This window comes from Scyliorhinus torazame, chromosome 5 (assembly GCF_047496885.1).
Source record: "Scyliorhinus torazame isolate Kashiwa2021f chromosome 5, sScyTor2.1, whole genome shotgun sequence".
In the NCBI taxonomy this organism is placed as follows: Eukaryota; Metazoa; Chordata; class Chondrichthyes; order Carcharhiniformes; family Scyliorhinidae; genus Scyliorhinus; species Scyliorhinus torazame.
Genome location: NC_092711.1, coordinates 243,378,050 through 243,402,117, shown reverse-complemented (window position 1 = coordinate 243,402,117; position 24,068 = coordinate 243,378,050). Strand labels below are relative to the sequence as shown.

Genomic DNA, 24,068 nt, shown 5'->3' with positions numbered 1-24,068 from the left:
TTCCCTCCTGTCTTCTGTATGGGTTACATTGCTCACTGCTAGCAGATTTGCTGAATTATATCATTCCCGCTTCAAGGTTGGATACTTTATTCTCAGAAGAAATAGGGCAGGCCTTCATCTTACTCTGCCATTCATTATGATTAAGGCTGGTCTTCCACCTCAACTCTTGTGATGAATTGCAGGAAGGTTCCTTAGACAGCACCTTCCAAACTCATGACCACTACCTGATGTGTTGGGTGTTCTGGATCACATACAGGTCACCAACACTTGAAGTAGTGCAACACTATTTTATTAAAAGGTTGACTATTTAAACCTACTTGAACTGTGGGTTAACACGATACTAGCTTTAACTAAAGACCTTTGCCTTGTCCTAACCAGTCGATGCACTCAGCACATGGTGAATGTCTGTGTTGCAGGTTGTGAGCTCTGTGCTCTTAGCTAGCTGCTACTCGAATGAGTGGGAACTCTGATGCCCCCTGGCTTTATAGTGTGTGTGTTCTCACTGGTGATTGGCTGCGGTGTTGTGTGAGTTGATTGGTCCCACTGTGTGTCCATCAGTGTGTGTCTGCACCATGATATACTGGTGTATATTATGACACTACCATATAGAAAGACAAAGGGGGCAAATATATGGGAACACCACTACCTGGAAGTTCCGGTCCAAGCCACTCACCATCCTGATTTGGAAATATCGCCATTCCTTCCCTGTTGCTGGGTCAAAATCCTGGAAGTCCCTCCCTAACAGCAGCACTGTGCATGCACCCACATCACGTGAACTGCAGTGATTCAAGAAGGCAGCTCACCGCCACCTTTTCAAGGACAATTGGAGATGGGTAATAAATGCTGGCCTGGCCAATGATGCCTGTGAACAAATATTTTTTTTTAAAAACTGACTATGATATTCCAAAATTCCTCAGATCCTAGCATGGTCCGAGTAACAAATATCCACCCCCTGGTCTAACATGCTGCTTGTGAACAATTACTTGACCATTCAGCAAGAAGAGTATTTGACAGCGCATTTGGGAGGTGGTGACACAGTGGAATTGTCATGGACTAGCAATCCAGATACACAGGGTAATGCTCTGGGAAATCACACCACAGCAGATGGTGAAATATGAATTCAAGAAAAATCTGGAATTAAAAGTCTAATGATGACTCTGAAACCCATTGTCAATTGTTGTTAAAAACCCATCTGGTTCACTAATGTCCTTTAGGGAAGTAAATGTGCCATCTTTACCCTGTCTGATCTACATGTGACTCCAGACCCACAGCAATGTGGTTAACTTTTAAAATAGGCCTCAGAATTGGCCTAACAAACCACTTATTTCATGGGCAATTAAGATGGGCAACAAATGCTGGCCCAGCCAGTGATACTCAGATCCCATGAACTAATTTTTAAAAAATATTTACATTTATATCCTGGTGGATATCAATCCAAATAAATGACACTTCTTTTGGAGACATCCCAATGCCAACCGTTGGGTCTAATGCATGCTGATCCAATGTGGATCTCCCAACATGACTACAATCCCTTGAAATGGCTCAATGCTTGTAAGGCAGAATCTCATCTTTCATGCAACTCTGATACTGGGAGGAGAAGAGAAAATAAAACTATGACTGAAAGAAAGTGAAGACAAGTAAAAAGAGGCAAGGAAAATGAAAGAAAAATCATAATGTGAGTGAGGGAGAGAGCACCTATGGTGGAAGAGAAGGTGGCTTTAGGGAGTATGATTTCTCTCATGGTTTACTGAGACAATGTGACAATAAACATATCCTCTGGCAATGCCAGGGGAAATGTATATCAATAAATATGTGATAAATATAATTGAAATTGGTACACTTGTAAAGTTTGTGTCACATACATAACTGCTTGACTCAAATATTAAATTCAAGCAACAACAAATTATATGTGTAGAAGTATATCCAGAAGCAAGTCAATAATTTCCTGTTGGATTTTGTTGACTTGATAAATTGACCTTTCCCAAGGGGATGAACGAATGATTTATATTGAACCGTCAATCTAATGATAACGGGTGGAATTCTCCATCCAGCATTGCAGAATCACGAATCACAATCTGGCGGAGAATCGCTCGTGGCAGAAAATTGAGGTCGGCGCCGGGCGCCCAACGGACGCCATGCCGGACGGGCTGTGGGGGGGGGGGGGGGGGGGGGGGGGGGGGACGACCGCCAGGAACGGGGGCAGTAGCGGGATGTGACTCGGAGGTGGGCCATGGGCCCGGGGTGTCCCCCCCCCCCCCCCCCCCCCCCCCCCCCCGGGACTGGAGTGTTTGGGCACAGACCGACATTACCGCAGCCTGCGTGGCAGCCATCTGGCTCCGCACTCCGCCGACTGCCCACTGTGTCCTGTGAATGTACAGAGCACTACCGGCCATATGGGTGTGTACCTCCCCCCCCCCCCCCCACCACCATCTAGATAGCCCCTGGAACCCCCAGACTCCAGCCGACCCATCAACGGCATGGGCATGGGCCAGTGCATCCAGTGGTCCCCCAGGTGTTGCCACCCTCAGTGCACCCATCCAAGGCAGGGGAGCAGGGTCTTCTTGGCTGGAATGAGAGTGTGTGGGGAGTGGAGCACTTATATGCAGCTCCAGCTTGTCAGGCTCTCCAGTGGCAATCCCGACCCCAGCGAATCCAACGCTAGCGTGAATTGGAATTGCACTAGTTCCACAAGGCACGATTGCTGGCCCATTTGCATGTCCTGAATGGCTCCGGGACCGGTGCCGTCATGGGAACTGTGAAACACCTGCCATTCAGTCCTGGAGTCAGCACTTAACCTCTCAAATGGAGAATCTCGCCCAGCATTTCCTCAACGAAAACAATTAACTTTGATTGACTTAATTAGAGCATTTCCTCACGGGTAGAACGCTCTGTGGCCTTAAAGGGACAGGCACCATAAACACAGCTCCACGGTTACTCTTCTCATGACAGTTCTTTTGTGGTAGTATTCATGCCTTAAGAGTCAGAAAATGAAGGAGTCAAGACTACTCCAAACAATTCTAGCGATTAGTGACTGGGGTATGATCTTTGGCTGATATCAAATGTGATACTTGAATTTGGACAGTGTGGCTATTGGTACAGTGGCAATATTCCCTCTGAGATAGGAGGGTTGAAATTTTGGCTGCATTGCTAACCACTTTGACAAACAGAGACCTTTGCAATGGCTCTAAATACTGGATTGATGTTCCGTGGGGATAATTGAGTTCAAAGGATGTGGGCGCCCAGCCCTTACCATTGTTAAGGGTAATTGGACCTTCAGGCCTGGTTACAGCCTATCGAGGAGAAGATACTTCGAGGATAGGAGCCGTGAGGAAGGCAAAAAGGAAAACATGTCCACTGGTAGGGCAGTCCTGTGGCACAGTGGGTAATGCCCCTGCCTCTGAGCCAGAAGCTCTGGCCTAAAGTACCACCCCAGGACTTGATGACCAGAGAAGATGTGTTCACAATGCGGCCAAATAGGTTGAGTGTCAATCTGCAAATCCTTCCAATATGCCAATGGCTGATGGTAAGCGTGGGAGTCATTCCTGGTCAACCATGCTTGAAGTGGAGTGGCACCCCTCAAGCTATAAGCCTCTGGCAACAGACTTGTGACTTGTTCCAGGAATAACTAGCTATGGAGACAGCCAAAACATGCCCTAGTGTACCACAAGGTGTGGAAATAGAGTTGGAATGTCCATTACTATTGTACAATGAGTAGCTTAAGAATTTCACGCAACCCCTCCCCAGACTAAAACAAAATTGAATGTTTCATTGTTAATAATAACAAATCTAACATCGAAACTGCTGATACATATTGTATTAAATATTGATGAAATAACCTTATTATGGAATAATTAAAAAGAGGATATTGACCAACTGAATATAAAAAAGGCTAGGTTACAGCCAGTATCACAGTTAATTATTTATTGTGCACTCCATGCTACTTTAGACAGTCATTGATATTATTTATTGTCAATATGACTTGGGGCCACCAATTGCAGCAACACTGTAATGTAAAAGTAACATCGGTTGAAGTCGTGTAGAGGATGTAAAATTGTATTTGTTAGTTCAAGCAACATCAACACTTCCTGATTGTAGCAGTAAATATTACAGAGGTGCGTTGACAAGTGTGTTTAGATACCCAGTAATGGAGTGCCTTATGCTGTTTGATTTTGTACATGGGGGGGAGCTATGTCCCTTCATCTGAAAGGCCCGACTGTCACTTAGTTTTTATTTGGTGAATGCACTATTTTTTACACTTATAAAAAAAAATGATTTTCCAAAATACTCCAAGAGGAAATTTAACCATGCCATTTACAGTTACGATTTCTGCAGAAATCATCCAATTATATTCGCAAGGTTGTTCCGAAGCATTGAATCCACGTCTGAATGAATATTAGCATGCATGTGCCTTGTTGTTTTAAAGTAATAATTTTTGACTATTTCCTCACCTGTTATTGGAACCTTCTCCAATGGTTAGGTAAGACTAATGACAGTGCCATTTAATTTGGCACTGCTGCTATCTTATGCACATTTTCAGACATTTGGATTGCCCCCAGTGAAAAAGACAATGCAGCTATAATCTTTTTCAAACATTTGAATCCAGGACAATAAGTTTTAATAAAGAGAGGGGAAAATGATGGTGAGATCAGGCTGCGCGATGTTGAGTGTTATAAAGGATTGCAAAGATAAATGAACAGAGCCTGCCTGGACCTGCTGAATTGTTACCTGACGGCACAATCCTCCAATGAAAACCAAACCGTCCCACATTTTTGGGCATGTTCACATGTCTCCCCGTGGCCCTTTACGTTTTCACATGGATCACGTTGGCACTGACTCCCAACACAAATGGGAAAGTGGTACCCTCTCAATCTATTCCCCGGACTGGCCACTCAGATTAAACAAGGCCACTTAAAATCTTGGTGCACTGTTCAAACACTATGGGTGGCATTCTCCATCCCGGGATGCCTGGATCGCGTTCCACAATGGGGCGGAGAATCTAGCGTCGGGGGAAAATTGGGATCAGCGCCAATGCTATGCTCTGCCCCACCCATGGACCAGGTCCATGATGCGTGCAGTCGGGGGATGTGAATAAATGCAAATGGGGGCCCTACGCCCTAGGTTCCAGCCTTCTGCGATTCTTCAGTCCCTCGCCCAGGAATCACAAGGGCGGGATCACTTGTGGTCTCTACCAGCATGGCCTTAGCGGGTGGTAATATGGGGACCCCCCCAGGAACCTATGTAATCGGGGGAACCCCCACAGGGACCACCCTAAGGATTCTCCGGTGCTGGTTTTTGGGCGGGGGCGGGGATCGCGCTGCAACGGTGGGGGCCGTTGGCAGCGGCCCCCCCAGCAATTCTCCGGGCCCCGATGGGCCGAGCGGCCGCCCGTTTTCGGCCAGTCCCACCGGCGTGGATTAGACATGGTCCATACCTGTGGGTCCTGGCTTGGAGGGTGGTTAGCGGGGTCCTCAGGGGAGCTCGGGGGGATCCGGCCCCGTGGGGGGGCCCCCACAGTGGCCTGGCACACAATCGGGGCGCACCGATCTGTGGGCGGGCCTATGCCATGGCGGCACTCTTTCCCTCCGCGCCGGCCTCTGTAAGGCTCCGCGATGGCCGGCGTGGAGAAGAAACTCCCTGCGCATGCGCAGGAAACACGGCAGCGGTCCTGTGCATGCACCAACTCGCGCCGGACGGCGGAGGCCCTTCGCCGCCGGTTGGAGAGGCGCCAACCCCTCCAGTGCCGGCCTAGCGCCCGGAAGTGCGGAGGATTCCGCAACTTCCAGGCGGCCCAACGCCAGAGTGATTCACGCCGCTCTTTGGCATGGGTATGGGCCGTCGATTCCGGGAGAATCCCGGCCCTTGTTTTGAATTAAATCATTCTAAACTACAAGCCGTTTCTTAGGGTTCAACTTGTTTGTTTTCTCCAAGCATAGTCTTTGTTGTTTGTTGGAGTGTGATCAACTTGATGAGGCAGGTCAACATCACTCAAAATAAAAGGAAATGTATACTCATAAACACTGTCCTCAAAGTATTCTGGACAGCTCCTACAAAATGTCTTGCTGAATTTTGTTCCCCTTGGTCTTGTCATCCAACAGATAAGTGTTGGTGCTGAGCAACCATTTTACCTGCTTTGGACCTAATAGAGATGATGCAGGTTTGTGGTCATGATTTGACCATTTTATTTGAATCCAATCTCCAACCTCAAATTGCAGTTCCCTGGCGCCTGTACATTTGTCAAAAAATATCTTTGCTTGACCTTGTCACTCGCTGATTTCATCTGCTTTTGCTCTGACACTTTTGTTAACTGGTGTTGACAGCTTATGACTGGTCTGTGGCATGTAAAAATCATGACATATGATAAGTGTGACTGCTGTCTTTCGATGTTCATCTAGGCCTCTCTTGTTATTTTCTGAGCACTGGTAAGGTGTTTTGTTTGTGTGTGTGTGAGTGTTCGAATATACGTCCTTCATCCATCATTCTTGCTGAAAGCTTTGTCACAGTATGACAGGTAGGATATTCACCAAACATGCATACATAATGTTCCATTGCTGACACCGTCTTGACCACAATATGAACAAATCTTATTCTCTCCAGTGTGTGCCTTCTTATGACCCTTTAGCACAGTGGACAGTACAAAGTCTTGATCACATAGATCATATTTGAAAGTTTGTTTACATCTAAAGATGTCTGTACAGGGAGGAAGCAGTCCGAACCAAATCTACTGAGTGTGTCCTTTTGTGGTTCTTGTACACATTTTTGTGAGTAAATCCTTTTCTTAAAGGCTTGTATCCTTAACATGACTTGGTGCTTTGCCTTTTGTGATTATGCATACATGCTGTCTCTCACTCTCAGGACGAGACTCGATTTGTCGAACCGATGAAGTCTTCATCTTTGTGATCATTCCAAATACCGAATGATATCCTTTTTTTTTTACTTGAGCTGGACTTGGAGTTATGATTCAATTTCATAATTTGGGCACTGTGTTAAAGGTATTTGGATATGATTGGACATCTGTTGATGACATTGCTGAGATCTCCTTGTCCTGTAACCCTTGCACTTGAACTGATAAGGCAAGCTGTGTCTGCAACCCCGAGTCTAAGGGTGCATTGCTATGCAACTTCTTCAAGCCTAACATGGCAGATTCGATTTGGACAGCCAAAGTTGTGGGTTTTTTCCCAACACTAGATCATTATCCTGCATGAGGAGACATTTCCTAACTCGTGAAATTGAAGTATTTTCAAATAATTGGTCACAAATGAGTTAATTGGTTTATGTACGAAATTTATATTTAGAAGTTAAATGCCGCAATGCAGCCATACATTGTTTGATAGGCTCACCATTTCCCTTGGATCTCTGACAGAACATATCTTTTGATCGTCGCACTTTTCTATGGCCCAATGTCGCACTTTTTTTTGGCCCAATGTATCTTTCAAGGGCACTTATTGCTATGCCAAATGTAGGCATATCTTTTGCAAATATCGGCTGCCTTCTGCTCTGAGACAATGTACAAGCATCACTTTCTTATGAATCACTGTTACATCCAGCCTGTCCATCATATAGTGAGCAAATATGTCATAAACCCTAAAATCCATCACTCCCACAACATGGCAGGGTCTCTCGGCGATGAAAGAAATGGTTCTGGAGCTGAAGTCCTCCTGGAGGTAAATTTTCTCAACCGTCCTCATGCCCAACATGTTTTCACCAAGTTGCCTATCATCCTATTTATCTCAGAACAATGCGGAGATGGTTCTAGTTCAAAATTCAAACAGTTTATTGATGGAACTTTAAAACATCTTAGAATCTGCAAGTATTTCAACACACATATGTTCACAGCTCAGAGTACAGATCCTCTCTGGAACTTTTTCAGACTTCTTAACTCTCTTGCTCCTTCCACAGGCTTAAGAAATCAAACAATTGTACACGGATCAATTACCTGATTAGCATTATCAAACACAGATAAAACAAACTATTTAGCATTGCAGTCAGTGCTGAACTAGAGAACATGACGTCTTGTGACAATAAAGATTATTGTTATTATTACTATTATATTAACAAACATAGGTTGCTATTTGTTATGATGAATTGAGCAAGATGACTACCTGCCCATGCTCTTTCTTCTTCAAGGGCGGCATGGTGACATAGTGGTTAGCACTGATGCCTCACAGCGCCAGGGGCCCAGGTTTGATTCCGACCTCAGGTGACTGTGTGCAGTTTACATTTTTCCTGTGTCTATGTGGGCTTCCTCCGTGTGCTCTGGTTTCCTCGCACAGTCCAAGGATGTGCAGGTTAGGTGGATTGGGGCTATGCTCAATTGCCCCTAAGTGGGGTTATCCGGATCAGATGGGAGATTGAGCCTCAGTAAGGTGCTCTTTCAGAGGGTCAGTGCAGACAGAATGGCATCCTTCTGCATTGTAGAGATTCTATGATTCTCATGCAAGAATGTCACAGAGCAGGACAGGTGCAGAAAGCACCGGAAGGATGGTGCCCCACTTCTGTGACCACGATATGCAGGTTGTGGTCGAAGAGGTGCAGCAAAGGAGAGATATTACATACATACCCAAGAGGAAGGAGGAATGTTCCTACTGTGACCAAATGATCTTGACAAGAGATTGAAGCCACTGTGAGACAGGAGGTCAGTACCAATGTCACCAGATCCAGTGCTACAAGCAGTTTTGCGACCTGCTGTGCCCCGGCAAGGTCAGTGGTTTGGCAGAAGCACACGGATGTCCCTATGATGGATGACAGTTGAATTCTGCACGTTATTCTTGGCACATACACTCAACCATGTTTTAGGAGCAGTATGACACTTAGGTAGGTCCAAGCAGTTATGGGGTGACGTGTGAATACCTACCATGATTTGCCACCTTGATGACCTTTCTCCTTGGATACAAGATAAAATGGGCTTGCATCACTCTGTATCTTGTACTTACAAGAAAAATTCTCACAATACCAGAAAGATAGAACATAGAACATAGAACATTACAGCGCAGTACAGGGCCTTCGGCCCTCGTTGTTGCGCCGACCTGTGAAACCACTCTAAAGCCCATCTACACTATTTCCTTATCGTCCATATGTCTATCCAATGACCATTTGAATGCCCTTAGTGTTGGTGAGTCCACTACTGTTGCAGGCAGGGCATTCCACGCCCTCTCTACTCGCTGAGAAAAGAACCTACCTCTGACATCTGTCTTATATCTATCTCCCCTCAATTTAAAGCTATGTCCCCTCGTGCTGGGCATCACCATCTGAGGACAAGGCTCTCACTGTCCACCCTATTCAATCCTCTGATCATCTTGCATGCCTCAATTAAGTCACCTCTTAACCTTCTTCTCTCTAACGAAAACAGCATCAAGTTCCTCAGCCTTTCCTCATCCAGGCAACATTCTCCTCTGCACCCTTTCCAATGCTTCCACATCCTTCCTATAATGCGGTGACCGGAATTGCACGTAATACTCCAAATGCGGCCGCACCAGAGTTTTGTACAGCTGCAACATGACCTCATGGCTGCGAAACTCAATCCCTCTACCAATAAAAGCTAACACACCGTACGCCTTCTTAACAACCCTCTCAACCTGGGTGGCAACATTCAGGGATCTATGTACATGGACACCGAGATCTCTCTGCTCATCCACACTGCCAAGAATCTTACCATTAGCCCACTACTCTGTCTTCCTGTTATTCTTTCCAAAATTAATCACCTCACACTTTTCTGCATTAAACTCCATTTGCCACCTCTCAGCCCAGCGCTGCAGCTTATCTATGTCCCTCTGTAACTTGTAACATCCTTCCGCACTATCCACAACTCCACCGACTTTAGTGTCATCTGCAGATTTACTCACACATCCTTCTACGCCCTCCTCCAGGTCATTTATAAAAATGACAAACAGCAGTGGCCCCAAAACAGATCCTTGTGGTACACCACTAGTAACTGGACTCCAGTCCGAACATTTCCCATCAACCACCACCCTTTGTCTTCTTCCAGCTAGCCAATTTCTGATCCAAACTGCTAAATCACCCTGAATCCCATGCCTCCGTATTTTCTGCAGTAGCCTACCGTGGGGAACCTTATCAAATGCTTTACTGAAATCCATATACACCACATCAACTGCTTTACCCTCATCCACCTGTTTGGTCACCTTCTCAAAGAACTCAATAAGGTTTGCGAGGCACGACCTACCCTTCACAAAACCGTGTTGACTATCTCTAATCAAATTATTCCTTTCCAGATGATTATACATCCTATCTCTTATAAACCTTTCCAAGATTTTGCCCACAACAGAAGTAAGGCTCACTGGTCTATAGTTACCGGGGTTGTCTCTACTCTCCTTCTTGAACAAGGGGACAACATTTTCTATCCTCCAGTCTTCTGGCACTATTCCTGTAGACAAAGATGATTTAAAGATCAAAGCCAAAGGCTCAGCAATCTCCTCCCTAGCTTCCCAGAGAATCCTAGGATAAATCCCATCTGGCCCAGGGGACTTATCTATTTTCACACTTTCCAGAATTGCTAACATCTCCTCCTTATGAACCTCAAGCCCTTCTAGTCTAGCAGCCTGAATCTCAGTATTCTCCTCGACAACATTGTCTTTTTCCTGTGTGAATACTGACGAAAAATATTCATTTAGCACCTCTCCTATCTCCTCGGACTCCAAGCACAACTTCCCACTACTGTCCTTGACTGGCCCTACTCTTACCCTAGTTATTCGTTTATTCCTGACATATCTATGGAAAGATTTAGGGTTAACCTTGATCCTACCTGCCAAAGACTTCTCATGTCCCCTCCTGGCTCTTCTTAGCTCTCTCTTTAGGTCCTTCCTAGCTAACTTGTAACTCTCGAGCGCCCTAACTGAACCTTCATGCCTCATCTTTACATAAGTCTCCTTCTTCCTCTTGACAAGTCTTTCGACTGCTTTAGTAAACCACGGTTCCCTTGCTCGACCACTTCCTCCCTGCCTGACAGGTACATACTTATCAAGGACACGCAGTAGCTGTTCCTTGAACAAGCTCCACATTTCCATTGTGCCCATCCCCTGCAGTTTTCTTCTCCATCCGATGCATCCTAACTCTTGCCTCATCGCATCATAATTGCCTTTCCCCCAGATATAACTCTTGCCCTGCGGTATATACCTATCCCTTTCCATCACTAAAGTAAACGTAATGGAATTGTGGTCACTATCACCAAAGTGCTCACCTACCTCCAAATCTAACACCTGTCCTGGTTCATTACCCAGTACCAAATCCAATATGGCCTTGCCTCTCGTTAGCCTATCTACATACTGTGTCAGGAAACTCTCCTGCACACATTGGACAAAAACGGACCCATCCAAAGTATTCAAACTATAGCGTTTCCAGTCAATATTTGGAAAGTTAAAGTCCCCCATAACAACTACCCTGTTGCTTTCGCTCCTATCCAGAATCATCTTTGCAATCCTTTCCTCTACATCTCTGGAACTTTTCAGAGGCCTATAGAAAACCCCTAACAGGGTGACCTCTCATTTCCTGTTTCTAATCTCAGCCCATACTACCTCAGTAGAGGAGTCCTCATCAAACGTCCTTTCTGCCACCGTGATACTGTCCTTGGCTAACAATGCCACCCCTCCCCCTCTTTTACCACCTTCCCTGAGCTTACTGAAATATCTAAACCCCGGCACCTGCAACAACCATTCCTGTCCCTGCTCTATCCATGTCTCCGAAATGGCCACAACATCGCAGTCCCAGGTACCAACCCATGCCGCACGTTCACCCACCTTATTCCGGATGCTCCTGGCATTGAAGAAGACACACTTTAAACCACCTTCCTGCCTGCCGGTACACTCCTGCAACTTTGAGACCTTACTCATGACCTCACTACTCTCAACCTCCTGTATACTGGAGCTACAATTCAGGTTCCCAAGCCCCTGCTGAACTAGTTTAAACCCTCTCGAAGAGCATTATCAAATTTCCCCCCCAGGATATTGGTACCCCTCTGGTCCAGGTGTAGGCCATCCCGTTTGTAGAGGTCCCACCGACCCCAGAATGAGCCCCAATTATCCAGAAATCTGAAACCCTCACTCCTGCGCCATCCCTGTAGCCACGTGTTCAACTCCTCTCTCTCCCTATTCCTCGTCTCGCTATCACGTGGCATGGGTAACAACCCAGAGATAATAACTCTGTTTGTCCTAGATCTAAGTTTCCACCCTAGCTCCCTGAATTCCTGCCTTACATCCCTATCCCTTTTCCGACCTATGTCTTTGGTACCTATGTGGACCACGACTTGGGGCTGCTCCCTCTCCCCGATAAGGATCCCAAAAACACGATCCGAGACATCACGCACCCTGGCACCTGGGAGGCAACACACCATCTCTCGTTCCCACAGAATCTCCTATCTATCCCCCTAACTATGGAGTCTCCAATGACTAATGCCCTACTCCTCTCCCCCCTTTCCTTCTGAGCAACAGGGACAGACTCTGTGCCAGAAACCTGTACCCCATGGCTTACCCCTGGTAAGTCCCCCCCCCCCCAACAGTACCCAAAGCGGTATACTTGTTACTAAGGGAACGACCACAGGGGATCCCTGTACTGACTGCTTCCTCCCAGCCTATCTCACCGTCACCCATCTATCTTTATTCTTTGGAGTAACTACATCCCTGAAGCTTCTATCTAGGACCACTTCTGCCTCCCGAATGATCCGAAGTTCATTCAGCTCCAGCTCCAGTTCCCTAATGCGGTTTCCGAGGAGCTGGAGGTGGGTGCACTTCCCACAGATGAAATCAGCAGGGACACTGACGGCATCCCTCACCTCAAACATTCTGCAGGAGGAACATTGCACTACCTTCCCTGCCATCCTCTCTAGATAAAAAAAGAAAAAGAAAGAGCTTACCTGTTATTCACTCCCCTTCTCAGCAAGCACTCACTCAGCAACCTCTGCGCCCCGCACGATAACACTTGAGGGAAAATAAAAGAAAAACTACTTACCAGTCACCAGCCAGTCCCTTACCTGCAGGCTGTGACATCACGGTTCAACTTCTTTTGACTTCTACCTTCCCTCGAGCCTTCCTATTGATCTTTACAGCGGTTGGGGTTTTTTTTGGTTAGAGGAGGGGGTAGGGAGGGAAACACTGAAGAGGTGTTTCAGGTTTAAGTGTCACTTGACGACAGCTCCTCCACAAACCACCTTCAAGTTAGGGTGAGCACATGGACGTATGCAAATTTCCCCACAACAGCCAATCAGCAGCTCCGCTCTACTGCCCTCTGCTGGATGCTTGTCTTCACTTGAACAGCTAGGGTCTCTTGCTCAAGTACACCTTCAAGATGGCCCAGAATGGGGTGGCTCAACATTGCTGTGGGCAATTTGGTCAATTAAGGAGAAGGCAATGGAGATTGTGAGGGTGCCAGTAAGCTCATTATCAGAGATGGAGAATTGTCCATAGCAGATGCCAATGGCAGTGTTCGAGGCACTTTTTATCATGGTGTCAATAATGGAGATGGTGCTGATAATGCACTAATTAGAATGAGAGGCTGTTGTGAGGGAGAGTGCAGAGGGTGGGTTTCATGAGAAGGGTTCTACTAAGATTGCTAAAGGAACTAGCCTGGATCCTTAAAATGTCACGGCCTTATTCTAATTGCCTCCTTTAGTGTAGCACGCAGATCCAATTGGGGCTCACTCACCACACTCCACTTGAGCCAACTCTTTTTCTCAGGCATCAGAAGGGGGAAGAAATGGCACGGAGGATGCACTGTGACACCTTGCTAGCCCATACTCTATCAACGCAGTTACTAGCACTTTGTTGGGCATAGTGTGTGTGTGTGTGTGTGTAGACGCAATGGCACGAAGTGAAGAGCATCACACCAGAATGCAGGAGGAGGTGTCTGAGCCGAAACATCCGTCCACGGTCCCCCTCAGACGAAGGAGGGCACTCATGATAATGCTCCCATAGGCCTTGTTGTAGGACCACAGAAGTCACCTAAAAGAATACAATACTTGGAACAACATGCACAGTTACCTGAGGTAATGTGGGCTCATGCACTTTAAGTGGAGCAGTCCATCGTGGTCATGAATTCTACATTTTCTCAGGGGCTTGATTGCATAAACTCCAACCATGAGGGAATGGCCAAACTCATTGTTAGATACTTGCAGCATCACAGTATGCAAGAGCTGAGTGATGCCCTACAAAGGTTTCAAGGCTCACTCAGTTGCCTGAACTATACTATGATCTGATCTCCAAGGAAAGGCCAGGAGCTGTGTACCCACAGCAGGGCATTTGTACTGGTGGCACAATAATGGCTAGAAGGGACAACTGCTGCCAGCCCCATCCAACATACCTTTTTAAAATTCATTTATGGATGTTAGGGAGGGAATTACAGGATTTTGACCCAGCAACAGTGAAGAAACGGTGATGTTTCCAAGTCAGGGTGATGAGTGACTTGGAGGGGAACCTCCAGGTGGTGGCGTTCCCAGGTATCTGCTGTCCTTGTCCTTCTAGGTGGTAGTGGTCATAGGTTAGTGCTGCTTAAGGAACCTTGGTGAGTTCCTGCAGCGAATCCTGCAGATGGTACAGACGGCTGCTACTGGTGAATGTTTGTGGAAGAGGTGAAAACCAACCCAGGGTGCTGGAGGTAGGCAGTGAGAGTTTTGAGAAAACATCACTCTCCTATTTTCCATTGCTACCCTGGCCTCTCTGTCAGGACCCTCATCGGTGGTATATGTCCCAGTGACAATGGCTGCCCCTGCATGAATGAAGAGCCTGCAGCCTCAGGTCCCCAATGGGCCTTTGCGTGACATGGCAGGCTGTCACTTTTCTCAAAGCTATATAGCATTGAGAGGTGAGCAGCTTTCATCCACCTTCTCTGAGGCAACGTATGGATCACCATGGAGGAGAATTCACAAGTGAATGTTGCCACTTTGCTTTGATTAATGAAGGATTCACAGTGGTGCCATTTACTATTAGTAGTTAGATTCATTCTCTTTGCAAATACATGGAATTTCTACAATGGATATGGTGGACATTCATTGGTCAGTAATACCTTCAGTTACCAGGTAACCAGAAAGCAGTACATGCTTACCAGTGGAAATGGAAACTGCAGCCAGTGAAACATCTCTTAGAGATGGTATGTCAAGGGTGTGTATGGCTGGCAATGGAAGGCTGCTTTGTTATCCAGATGTTCAGAGAATGTAGTAGTCCATGTAAGGGTGAAAATTTAGTGGGCAACCCAGAGGTGCATTTGAAGAAGTAGCGATGTTCCAACTTCTTGATAAGATGTTGTCCATCTGATGTAGTTCAACCCTGAGTGCACTGCGGAAGGCCGTCAGACTCACGTGAGTGTTCCACAGTGACAGAATAGTGGCTGCATGCCAAAAATGTTAGCTATCTTTGAGGAAAACACGCATCTATGGGATCTCCCATGCAATTGAAGCCTTTGTTCCTCTAGGTGGCAGAGGCTGTAGGTTGACCAAGAACCTTGATGCGTTGAAGCATGGCATGTTGTAGCTGTCACACACTGCCCCTGGTGGTTGGTGATGGTGGAAGGTGTGGATGGTGTGGCAAGCATACATACGGCTTATTCCTGCACACTGTCCAATCACTGCATATCTGTTGGCTCATGCACTCATACCTGCAGGTCCTGAGTATCAACTTATATTGCTGACTTGCAAGCTTGATATGGCAGCTCCTCCTGACTCTCCTCCTCCTCTCCCACAGCTGAGATAGCTCTCTCACCGGCATCTGGCCCCTCAATGTGAATGCCCCACTGCTGTAGCAAATTGCGGACTATGCAGAAAATGACTACTACCCTCGACACCCTTGTCTGCATTACTGCAGTGCTCCTTCCGAGCTATAAAGGTCGCTGAACCACATCCTCAAAAGCCCAATAACCTGATAGATGATGATGTTCAAATGCAAGTGACTGTTGTTTGGGCAACAGTGGGGCCCTGCCTCTGATTGCCTCGAGGGAGTAAGCAGCCACCTCCTTAATTGGTACCCTTTGTCCCTAAGAAGACAACTACTGACTTGGGGTCTGGGCTGGAAATGTAGAGGCAGAATGCTTCAGACCGAAAGCGCTTTGGCAGCTGGCAGGGGAGCATGCTCATATGTGCAAGAATGCCTTAACTTTACACAACTTGCACACTGATGAAGCAAAATGGTTTTCTGTTTGGAAAGGTTTCCAGCTGCTGCATTGGTGTTCTTATATAAATGTAGGTATCTTGTACCACTCCGTAAACTTGTGGGACACCGACTATGAAGGTGAAAGCTGTGATCCTCTACATCTGTGACACAATGGGCGGATTCTCCGTCCCGCCACGCCAGTTTCCTGGTGCAGCGTGCCCTCACCGGCAATGGGATTCTCTGTCACGCCATCCGGCCAATGGGATTTCCCATTGTGGGCAGCCCCACGCCGTCGGGAAATCCCCAGGCGTGCTGCCGGCGTAACGGAAAATCTCGACAGCGGAGAATCCAGCCCCATATCTGTGAGGAGGTTGATGTGTTCCCCAACTAAGCAAAGAGTTAATTGGTGATGGTGATAATGCACCAGTGGGCGGCTGATTAAGTGATACCACAGAGATCTGCAACAGACCCCTGGGAGAATCCATCTACATAGAAATGGAGAGCCACAGGACCTTCAGTGTAGCAGGCAGGGCTTGGGGGGGGTCAGTTCATTGTGGCACTTATCTCCCTTTACCATGATGGCGAAGATTTCTCCAACAATTTCTCTTGAAACATGGAATGTTTTCCAACACTGCCTCTCAGTCATATTGAGCTAACTTCTTGAGAGACTTCATATTCTTCCCTCAGGGTAATATTTCCTCCTCCTTCCTGCTGCCCTCTATGATGGTGGCTCCGCCAACTCCTTGGGCGGGTTCCCTGGCTCTGGCCGCAACTTGCTGGTACTGTCCTTCCTCTATCGCTGTGTGAGGTATGATGCCATGCCCATTTTCTTCTGTTTCCTTCCTTTCTTCACTACACACTCTTCGACCAGTAAAACTGACAGTCTGCCCTGTTTCCCAATGTAAAGAATAAACTAAAGGGGCAAACAGGTTTGTCCTTCCAATTCCACAATAAGTTCCCTCTCCCTCCTTTGTGCTCTGCCACAAACCACTATTTCTGAAGTAAAACTGTTGCCTTCAAAATTTAAATTAGTTAAGCTCTTCACACACCTCTTCGGAGGCCTTCAAAAGCTTTTACGACTTGTCCATAAAGTTGTGACTCACACACTGCAGCAACTAAATGTGCATTATTTTAAATGCTGCACAGCTCTTAAATGTTTCAGCAGATTTGTGATCTGCACATGTATGAATCACACCGCGTCCTCTTTCCCTTAACGACCAAAATGGTTTCAATGGAAAATGTGGGGGTGGGTTGCGGGGCTTCCAAATTTGGGTCCTGACTGCCATTTTTGTGGCGTCTTCCCAGCTCTGTAAAGGTCTGGCCCTAATTTTCTAAACCTTCTCTAAAATGAGTCACGTTGGGAAAATGTGGCTCATTCCACACAATGAAAATAGGTGGCTGACCATCAAATGGTGAATCAGAATTGAGCTGAGTTGCGCAGTTAATGCCATATCAGCAGTCCTCATATACCTTTGATTGAGGACGCTGAGAAAATAAATTCCTAACAGCATATTTAATTCTAAACTGGTGGAGAGAACTGCTGGAGAGCAGAGGAATTCACTTCATTAATCTCGCCTGGATTCAAAAGTGTGTATTGCAAGTGAAGGGGCACTGCTGGAATGGCCAAATAGATCAAAATGTAGCAAGATCTATCTAGTCATACTTTATGTATCAGTTTTGAATTCACCAAGAGTCTCAATTCATCATAAACGTTGTGGTGCACAGATGGCATCACAAAGCAAATTTCAGGCTGTGGGAATTCCCTCTCACTGTGAAGAACTGGTAGAAACACATTTTGAGATTCCTTTTATTTATAACTCCTTGTCTTTTTTCTGTTTTGTAAGAATTCCACGGAAGAGAGGGGAAAGTTTTTGTCATGTCAACATATTGCTATCAAATACAGAAAGGTTTGATCAACGACTTAGTTGGGAATTGGCTAAACTGAAGATTCTTTCTTCCGCAGAAAATTCCGGAAATACAGACATTTAGTTCCTATTGACCTTATCATATCTAAAGTGGGGTAAAAGTATAAATCTATATTTTCTGTTCTATAACCCTATTTTGGAAAATCACGATCTTCAGATAGAACTTTCCAAATGAATATCCTTTTCCTGCATCTGAGAACAACTTGACTTTAAAGAAGAGAGTGATGTCCACGGCTCCAATAGTCTTGAATAATACTGATACCGTTGCTGTAGTGACTGTTTAGCCATTCTAATCGAATCATGCAAATGTTTTCTGCCTGTTGTCTTCCACAAAACATTCATCCATAACATTGCATGTTCATTCCCCTGATTTCACCAATCCTGACCTGTCAAAGACAGCCATCCTGCCTTCAGAAAGGAGGCTGATTTAGACCAGGATTCAGGAGTTTCTGTTAAAACAGGCGCCACCTTTATACCCACCTATAATGGACATAAAAGCGATTCAGTGTTTGAAGTGGAAATTTAAAAGGTTCAAGACATGTAATCTGCTCCGGACTCAGTGTATGTGAGATCACCCCAGCCTCACCCTGGCACCTGCCTCCCTCCCATGCCCACACCTACCCCCCTCCTCACCTTCTCTTCTCTCCCTGCTGTGGATCCAAGTCTGGTTAAATAGGTGGAACAGCAATCCCTGACCACACAGGCTAAGCAAATGTGGCATTCAGACAGTGATAAGAGTCAACAAGCTCAGGACCATTTCCTAACCGCAACACGTGAAAGATTTTTTTTTTGTCTTACACCAAGGAGCATTGGCATTGAGAGGTTGCTGTAAATTCAAGTGAAGTCTATTTTTCTGACAGAATGAATAAACACTCAAGGAACCTATGAATTGTGCATAAGGTGGATCTGACTACAGAAGTATATCAATATTACTATCATTCCTCTTTAACACAACAGGATGTTAATTTTACATATTTTGATCCCAGAACTCAAATGAATTGAAAGAATGAAATAGACTGCAGCTACTTACATTACCAGTTAAGGGTTTCCATGAAATAGCTTTTTGAACAAAATACAATTGATGCCTCATAACCGCAGCATATTTACGAACACAGGGAAATGCTTCATCGGTCCTTCGTCATGCTATAACATTCCCTTACCTTTTTTATCTTGTCCGGTTAAGGTGATGCACTCTCTCCCAAAGTGGCCGAGAGAATTCAGTGAGGCTCCCGTTGAGGAGCAGCAGTTGCAGCAGATGGTTTGCTTACATCTCCATCACTGTCAGCCAGTACTACTGAGGAGCTCTCTGCAGCTCTGCCAACCCGCTTCACACTCACCCAGCCCAGATTTGCTGTGGAAAACCAGCAATGGAATTTCTCATCAGGACTGGATTTTCTTCATTTATGCCAATGCGTGATATGAGAAAACATAAAGCCTTCTCCACCACTGGCAAACACGACTCTTCTATTCCGATGATAAGGATGGAGCAGCCAGCAGAGCAGTTAGAAGGATAATACGAATTTTGATTCACCTTAATACCTGTCTGTTTCTGCCGTTCAGGTATATTTTTTAAACTTTTGAAGTAGCTGGATCAAAGGAAATGTCGCGTCACCGGTAATGTTCTGGAATTGTACTCGCGTCAGATTCCACCATCAGCACAAACTGAGCTGAATTAAAGTGATTGTACATTCATTCTGGCTAAACCGAGCTCTTGTTCCCACCTTTATTTCTGTACCACCCGTGTGCCTGTGCTGTGTGTGTGCTGAATCTCAATGAGTGTCGACTGAGTCTGTAGGAGAACAGAGGCACAGGATGGTGCAGGAAAATCCAAATAATAACAGATATAAGCGAGTTGATTCATGGAACCAGAGAAGAATATTTCAAAGGCCAAGGAGGGAGCTCCAGTGGCAGATAGGACGATTCATAAATTGGTACACCTCTGCTGCTGTCTTTGATCAGGAGGCCACTTAGTTTATATTTGTGCAAGATACCTGTATCAGGGGTCATCTGTATTGAAGGAAACTAAAAGCGCCTTCAGTGAACCTGATTCCATGAGTACAAAGTCTTACAACACCAGGTTAAAGTCCAACAGGCTTGTTTCGATGTCACTAGCTTTCGGAGCGCTGCTCCTTCCTCAGGTGAATGAAGAGGTATGTTCCAGAAACATATATATAGACAAATTCAAAGATGCCAAACAATGCTTGGAATGCGACCATTAGCAGGTGATTAAATCTTTACAGATCCAGAGATGGGGTAACCCCAGGTAAAGAGGTGTGAATTGTGTCAAGCCAGGACAGTTGGTAGGATTTCGCAGGCCAGATGGTGGGGGATGAATGTAATGCGTCATGAATCCCAGGTCCCGGTTGAGGCCGCACTCATGTGTGCGGAACTTGGCTATAAGTTTCTATAAGGCTCTAAGTTTATAAACTTATAGCCAAGTTCCGCACACATGAGTGCGGCCTCAACCGGGACCTGGGATTCATGTCGCATTACATTCACCCCCCACCATCTGGCCTGCGAAATCCTACCAACTGTCCTGGCTTGACACAATTCACACCTCTTTAACCTGGGGTTACCCCATCTCTGGATCTGTAAAGATTTAATCACCTGCTAATGGTCGCATTCCAAGCATTGTTAAGCATCTTTGAATTTGTCTATATATATGTTTCTGGAACATACCTCTTCATTCACCTGAGGAAGGAGCAGCGCTCCGAAAGCTAGTGACATCGAAACAAACCTGTTGGACTTTAACCTGGTGTTGTAAGACTTTGTACTGTGCTCACCCCAGTCCAACGCCGGCATCTCTACATCACTGATTCAATGAGGTAGCCGAATTAACAGCGGTAGAGATAAAATCACGAGCACGATGCATTGCTTCGGAGGAGTTACTGATCTCATCGCTATGAACAGCTGAATTAACAGTAGAAATAATTCATAGGATTTGGTGTTGTGCTACAATCTCAGTAGAAACCAATAACTTTTAAAAAGCAATTTGAACTTCAGGTTAATAGTTGAAAGAATGAAACGTGAAGATTTCATGGTTTAAAACTTTTACTGTAACAAATGACAAAACACTTTTATTTTCATAGGCAGTTTATGCATTAAACTACAGAAAAGAACAGTCTCTTTTAATACTTATCATGCAACATACACCCTACAGAATTATAGTCCTTGGAGCAAACAGTCAACAATTGCACCCAGCGTCAAATGGGTTTTTTCCTTTTTACTTTCCCAGCTGGGTAACTACTAATCCCAGAAGTGACTTCCACCATGAAGGTTACACTGGAGATTCCTTCTTTCTAGCCCAAGCAAGTCAAATCTTCCAGACTCCTTTGAATCCTCACAGCCTCTTAATCTGAGCACAAGCTTTCACCTGTGCTCTTCGTAATGAACAGCAGTCAGTATTTTCTCTGCTTCAAGTGCAAGACTGACTTCTTCCTTCCCCTGTTTGATCACAGATCATCAGATGACTGCAGACCACAGTCTGCCTTTGATATTCATTGTTTTGTAGAGAAGTCTGCAAACTAATCTCAAAAATGGAAGACAATGTATTAATGAGTGTATCTCGAATTACTTCAACGTAACTTCCTTGCATGATCTGTGTCAGCATGATTGCCCTGATCCTGCAGCCGGGGGAGCACTTTATTGCTTCTGTCTCACCCAGCCTGAGTGAGGAAGGTTGGGTGAGGCCTGGGCTTCCGAATCCCTGGTAAACACAAACAGAACCTTGTTGTGCGCCCCCGGCTGCATCACTGAGGAGTAACTGGGGTGCAGAGAGGTAAGTCACTTTCCCTGTTTACAGCAGCAGCTGCCACAAAGGAGGGGTTTAAAGAGACAATTTACAGGGAGCAGGGAAGTTATAATGATTAGGGAATGGGATTACCCCAGGCGGAGGGGAACATTTGAAAGTTGAGTTTGTGTGGGTTGTCCTGTGCAAGGCTGGGTCTGGGCTTTTAAGTAGTTACTCGGGTGTTAGAAGTTTGTTTTCCCTTCTAACTCTTTCAGAGTAATTATCAGGGTAATAATAATAATTAATCTTTATTATTGGTGTCACAAGTAGGCTTACATTAACACTGCAATTAAGTTACTGTGAAAAGCTCCTCGTCGCCACACTCTGGCGCCTGTTCGGGTACACAGAGGGAGAATTCAGAATATCCAATTCACCTAACAAGCATGTCTTTCAGGACTATTGGGAGGAAACCAGAGCACCCGGAGGAAACCCATGCAGACACAGGGAGAAGTGCAAACTCCACACAGACAGTGACCCAAGCGGGAATCGAACCCGGGACCCTGGCGCTGTGAAGCAACAGTGCTAATCACTGTGCTACCGTGCCCACCAGCTAGTATACAGACCAAAGCCATTGGTAATGATGGCAGAAACTATACACAAGCACCAGCTTTATGAATGTAAATATTTATTCAATCAAATCAGAGAAATACCAAGTGTGCATTCTTATTTTTCTAATAATTATTCTTCAATTATTCTTTTTCTTTAAACAAATGTAGAGCAAAATCAAAACCATAAATATTCAATTTTGTAAAACGGTCCTAACAGTTATAATTCCTTTTAAAAAAAACAGGGTGGGGGCAGGGAAGATGCTGTGCTTTTGTTAAATAAGATTAAAGCTAGAGTGGGCCTATCCATTTCTGATGGTAGAGTTCATTCAGCTCAATCATTGCCACTGATTTCCTGAGATGTTATTGTCTTTTTGGGCAGTAGGTTTTAGAATCACCCTCAAAAGACTATTTCATATTTTATTAATATATTATATTACAATATTGCTATCTGTTACTACATATTGAGAAGAATTCATGTATGCAGGCAGAGGACATGCCCAGTTATATAGGCTGGCCCTATTTGAAAGGACAGCGAGTTTGTTCTGATATAAAAATTACATTATATAAATATATATATGTGTTGTTAAAGGCTATTAAATGGACATTTTTCACCCTGTTATCCATAAGGTAATGTTTACGTCATGCTTTCTGCAGAATATGTTTGACACATGAACCAACGATCCCCTAAACTTATCAACTTGTCAAAGTATTAATCATTGATAAGTCACCTGAATGGATATTTGAAATCTACTTTTGATCAACAGTTTTGTTTAATTGGGACAATCATTTTGTTTGAATATATGCCATGGTGAACCCAAAGAGAAGAGAAAGATAGAGGGCGGGATTCTCCGTTTGAGAGACTAAGTGCTGAATGGCTGGTGTTTCACTGTCCCGATGGGGTTTAACTGTTGGTGCCATTCAGGACATGCTAATGAGCGGGCAATCGCACCATGTGGAATTAGTGCAATTCCAATGCATGCCGGCCTGTGATTGGCTGCGGTCGGGAATGACACTCGAGAGGCTGACGAGCTGCAGCTACATATAAGCACTCCACTCCCCACACACTCTCATTCCAGCCAAGAAGATGGCACCGTGGAGAGCAGCCTCTGCAGACACAGAGCTTGTGATACCACTGGATGTCATGGAGGAGTGACGAACACCCTGTTCCCCTGGGGTGGGAAGGAGGCTGCCACCCACCGACCTCAACCAGGCCAGAGCGAAGGTGGCAGAGGGCGTGAGCGCTGTGGGCCCCACCGCGAGCACGGGACAGCTGTGCAGTAAGAAGGTGCATGACCTCCTCAGGGCGTCCCGGGTGAATCATCACCCATGCCCCTGGCATCACCTTCATCCCACACTCCCCACACCCAACAATCCCCCCCCCCCTCCCCCCATGCGATCCACACCAGGCGCACCAGCCAGTGCTGGGTGAGGATGGGCAGCCCCCCAGGGCAACCAGGGTGAGTCAACACCACCGCACCCCTGGCACCACATCCGTCCCACACTCTCATAACCCACTCTCCCCCCCCCTTCTAGAGGGTGACTCAACCTCACCATCGGGTACCTCGAGGGAGGAGGAGGTGATGGGGCCTGTGCAAGGGAGGTGCCGGAATACCACAGCACCGCTGACTTCCTCCCACCTGTCCCTGGCGCTTCCGATGGGCAGTGGGCGGAACAGGGTGGCACCACGCCACCTGTGACACCCGGAAGACTGCCAGGCCCATCC

General features: G+C 45.9%; 1 protein-coding gene across 1 annotated transcript in view; it reads right to left on the bottom strand.

Moving 5' to 3' along the window:
- drp2 (dystrophin related protein 2) overlaps positions 1 to 19,692 on the bottom strand; it is a 563,342-nt gene extending 543,650 nt beyond the window's left edge. The window contains exon 1 of the mRNA XM_072505229.1: positions 19,168 to 19,692. The gene's annotated coding sequence lies outside the window, so the exon portion shown is untranslated. The remainder of the gene's footprint in view (positions 1 to 19,167) is intronic.
- Positions 19,693 to 24,068: the final 4,376 nt, after the last annotated feature.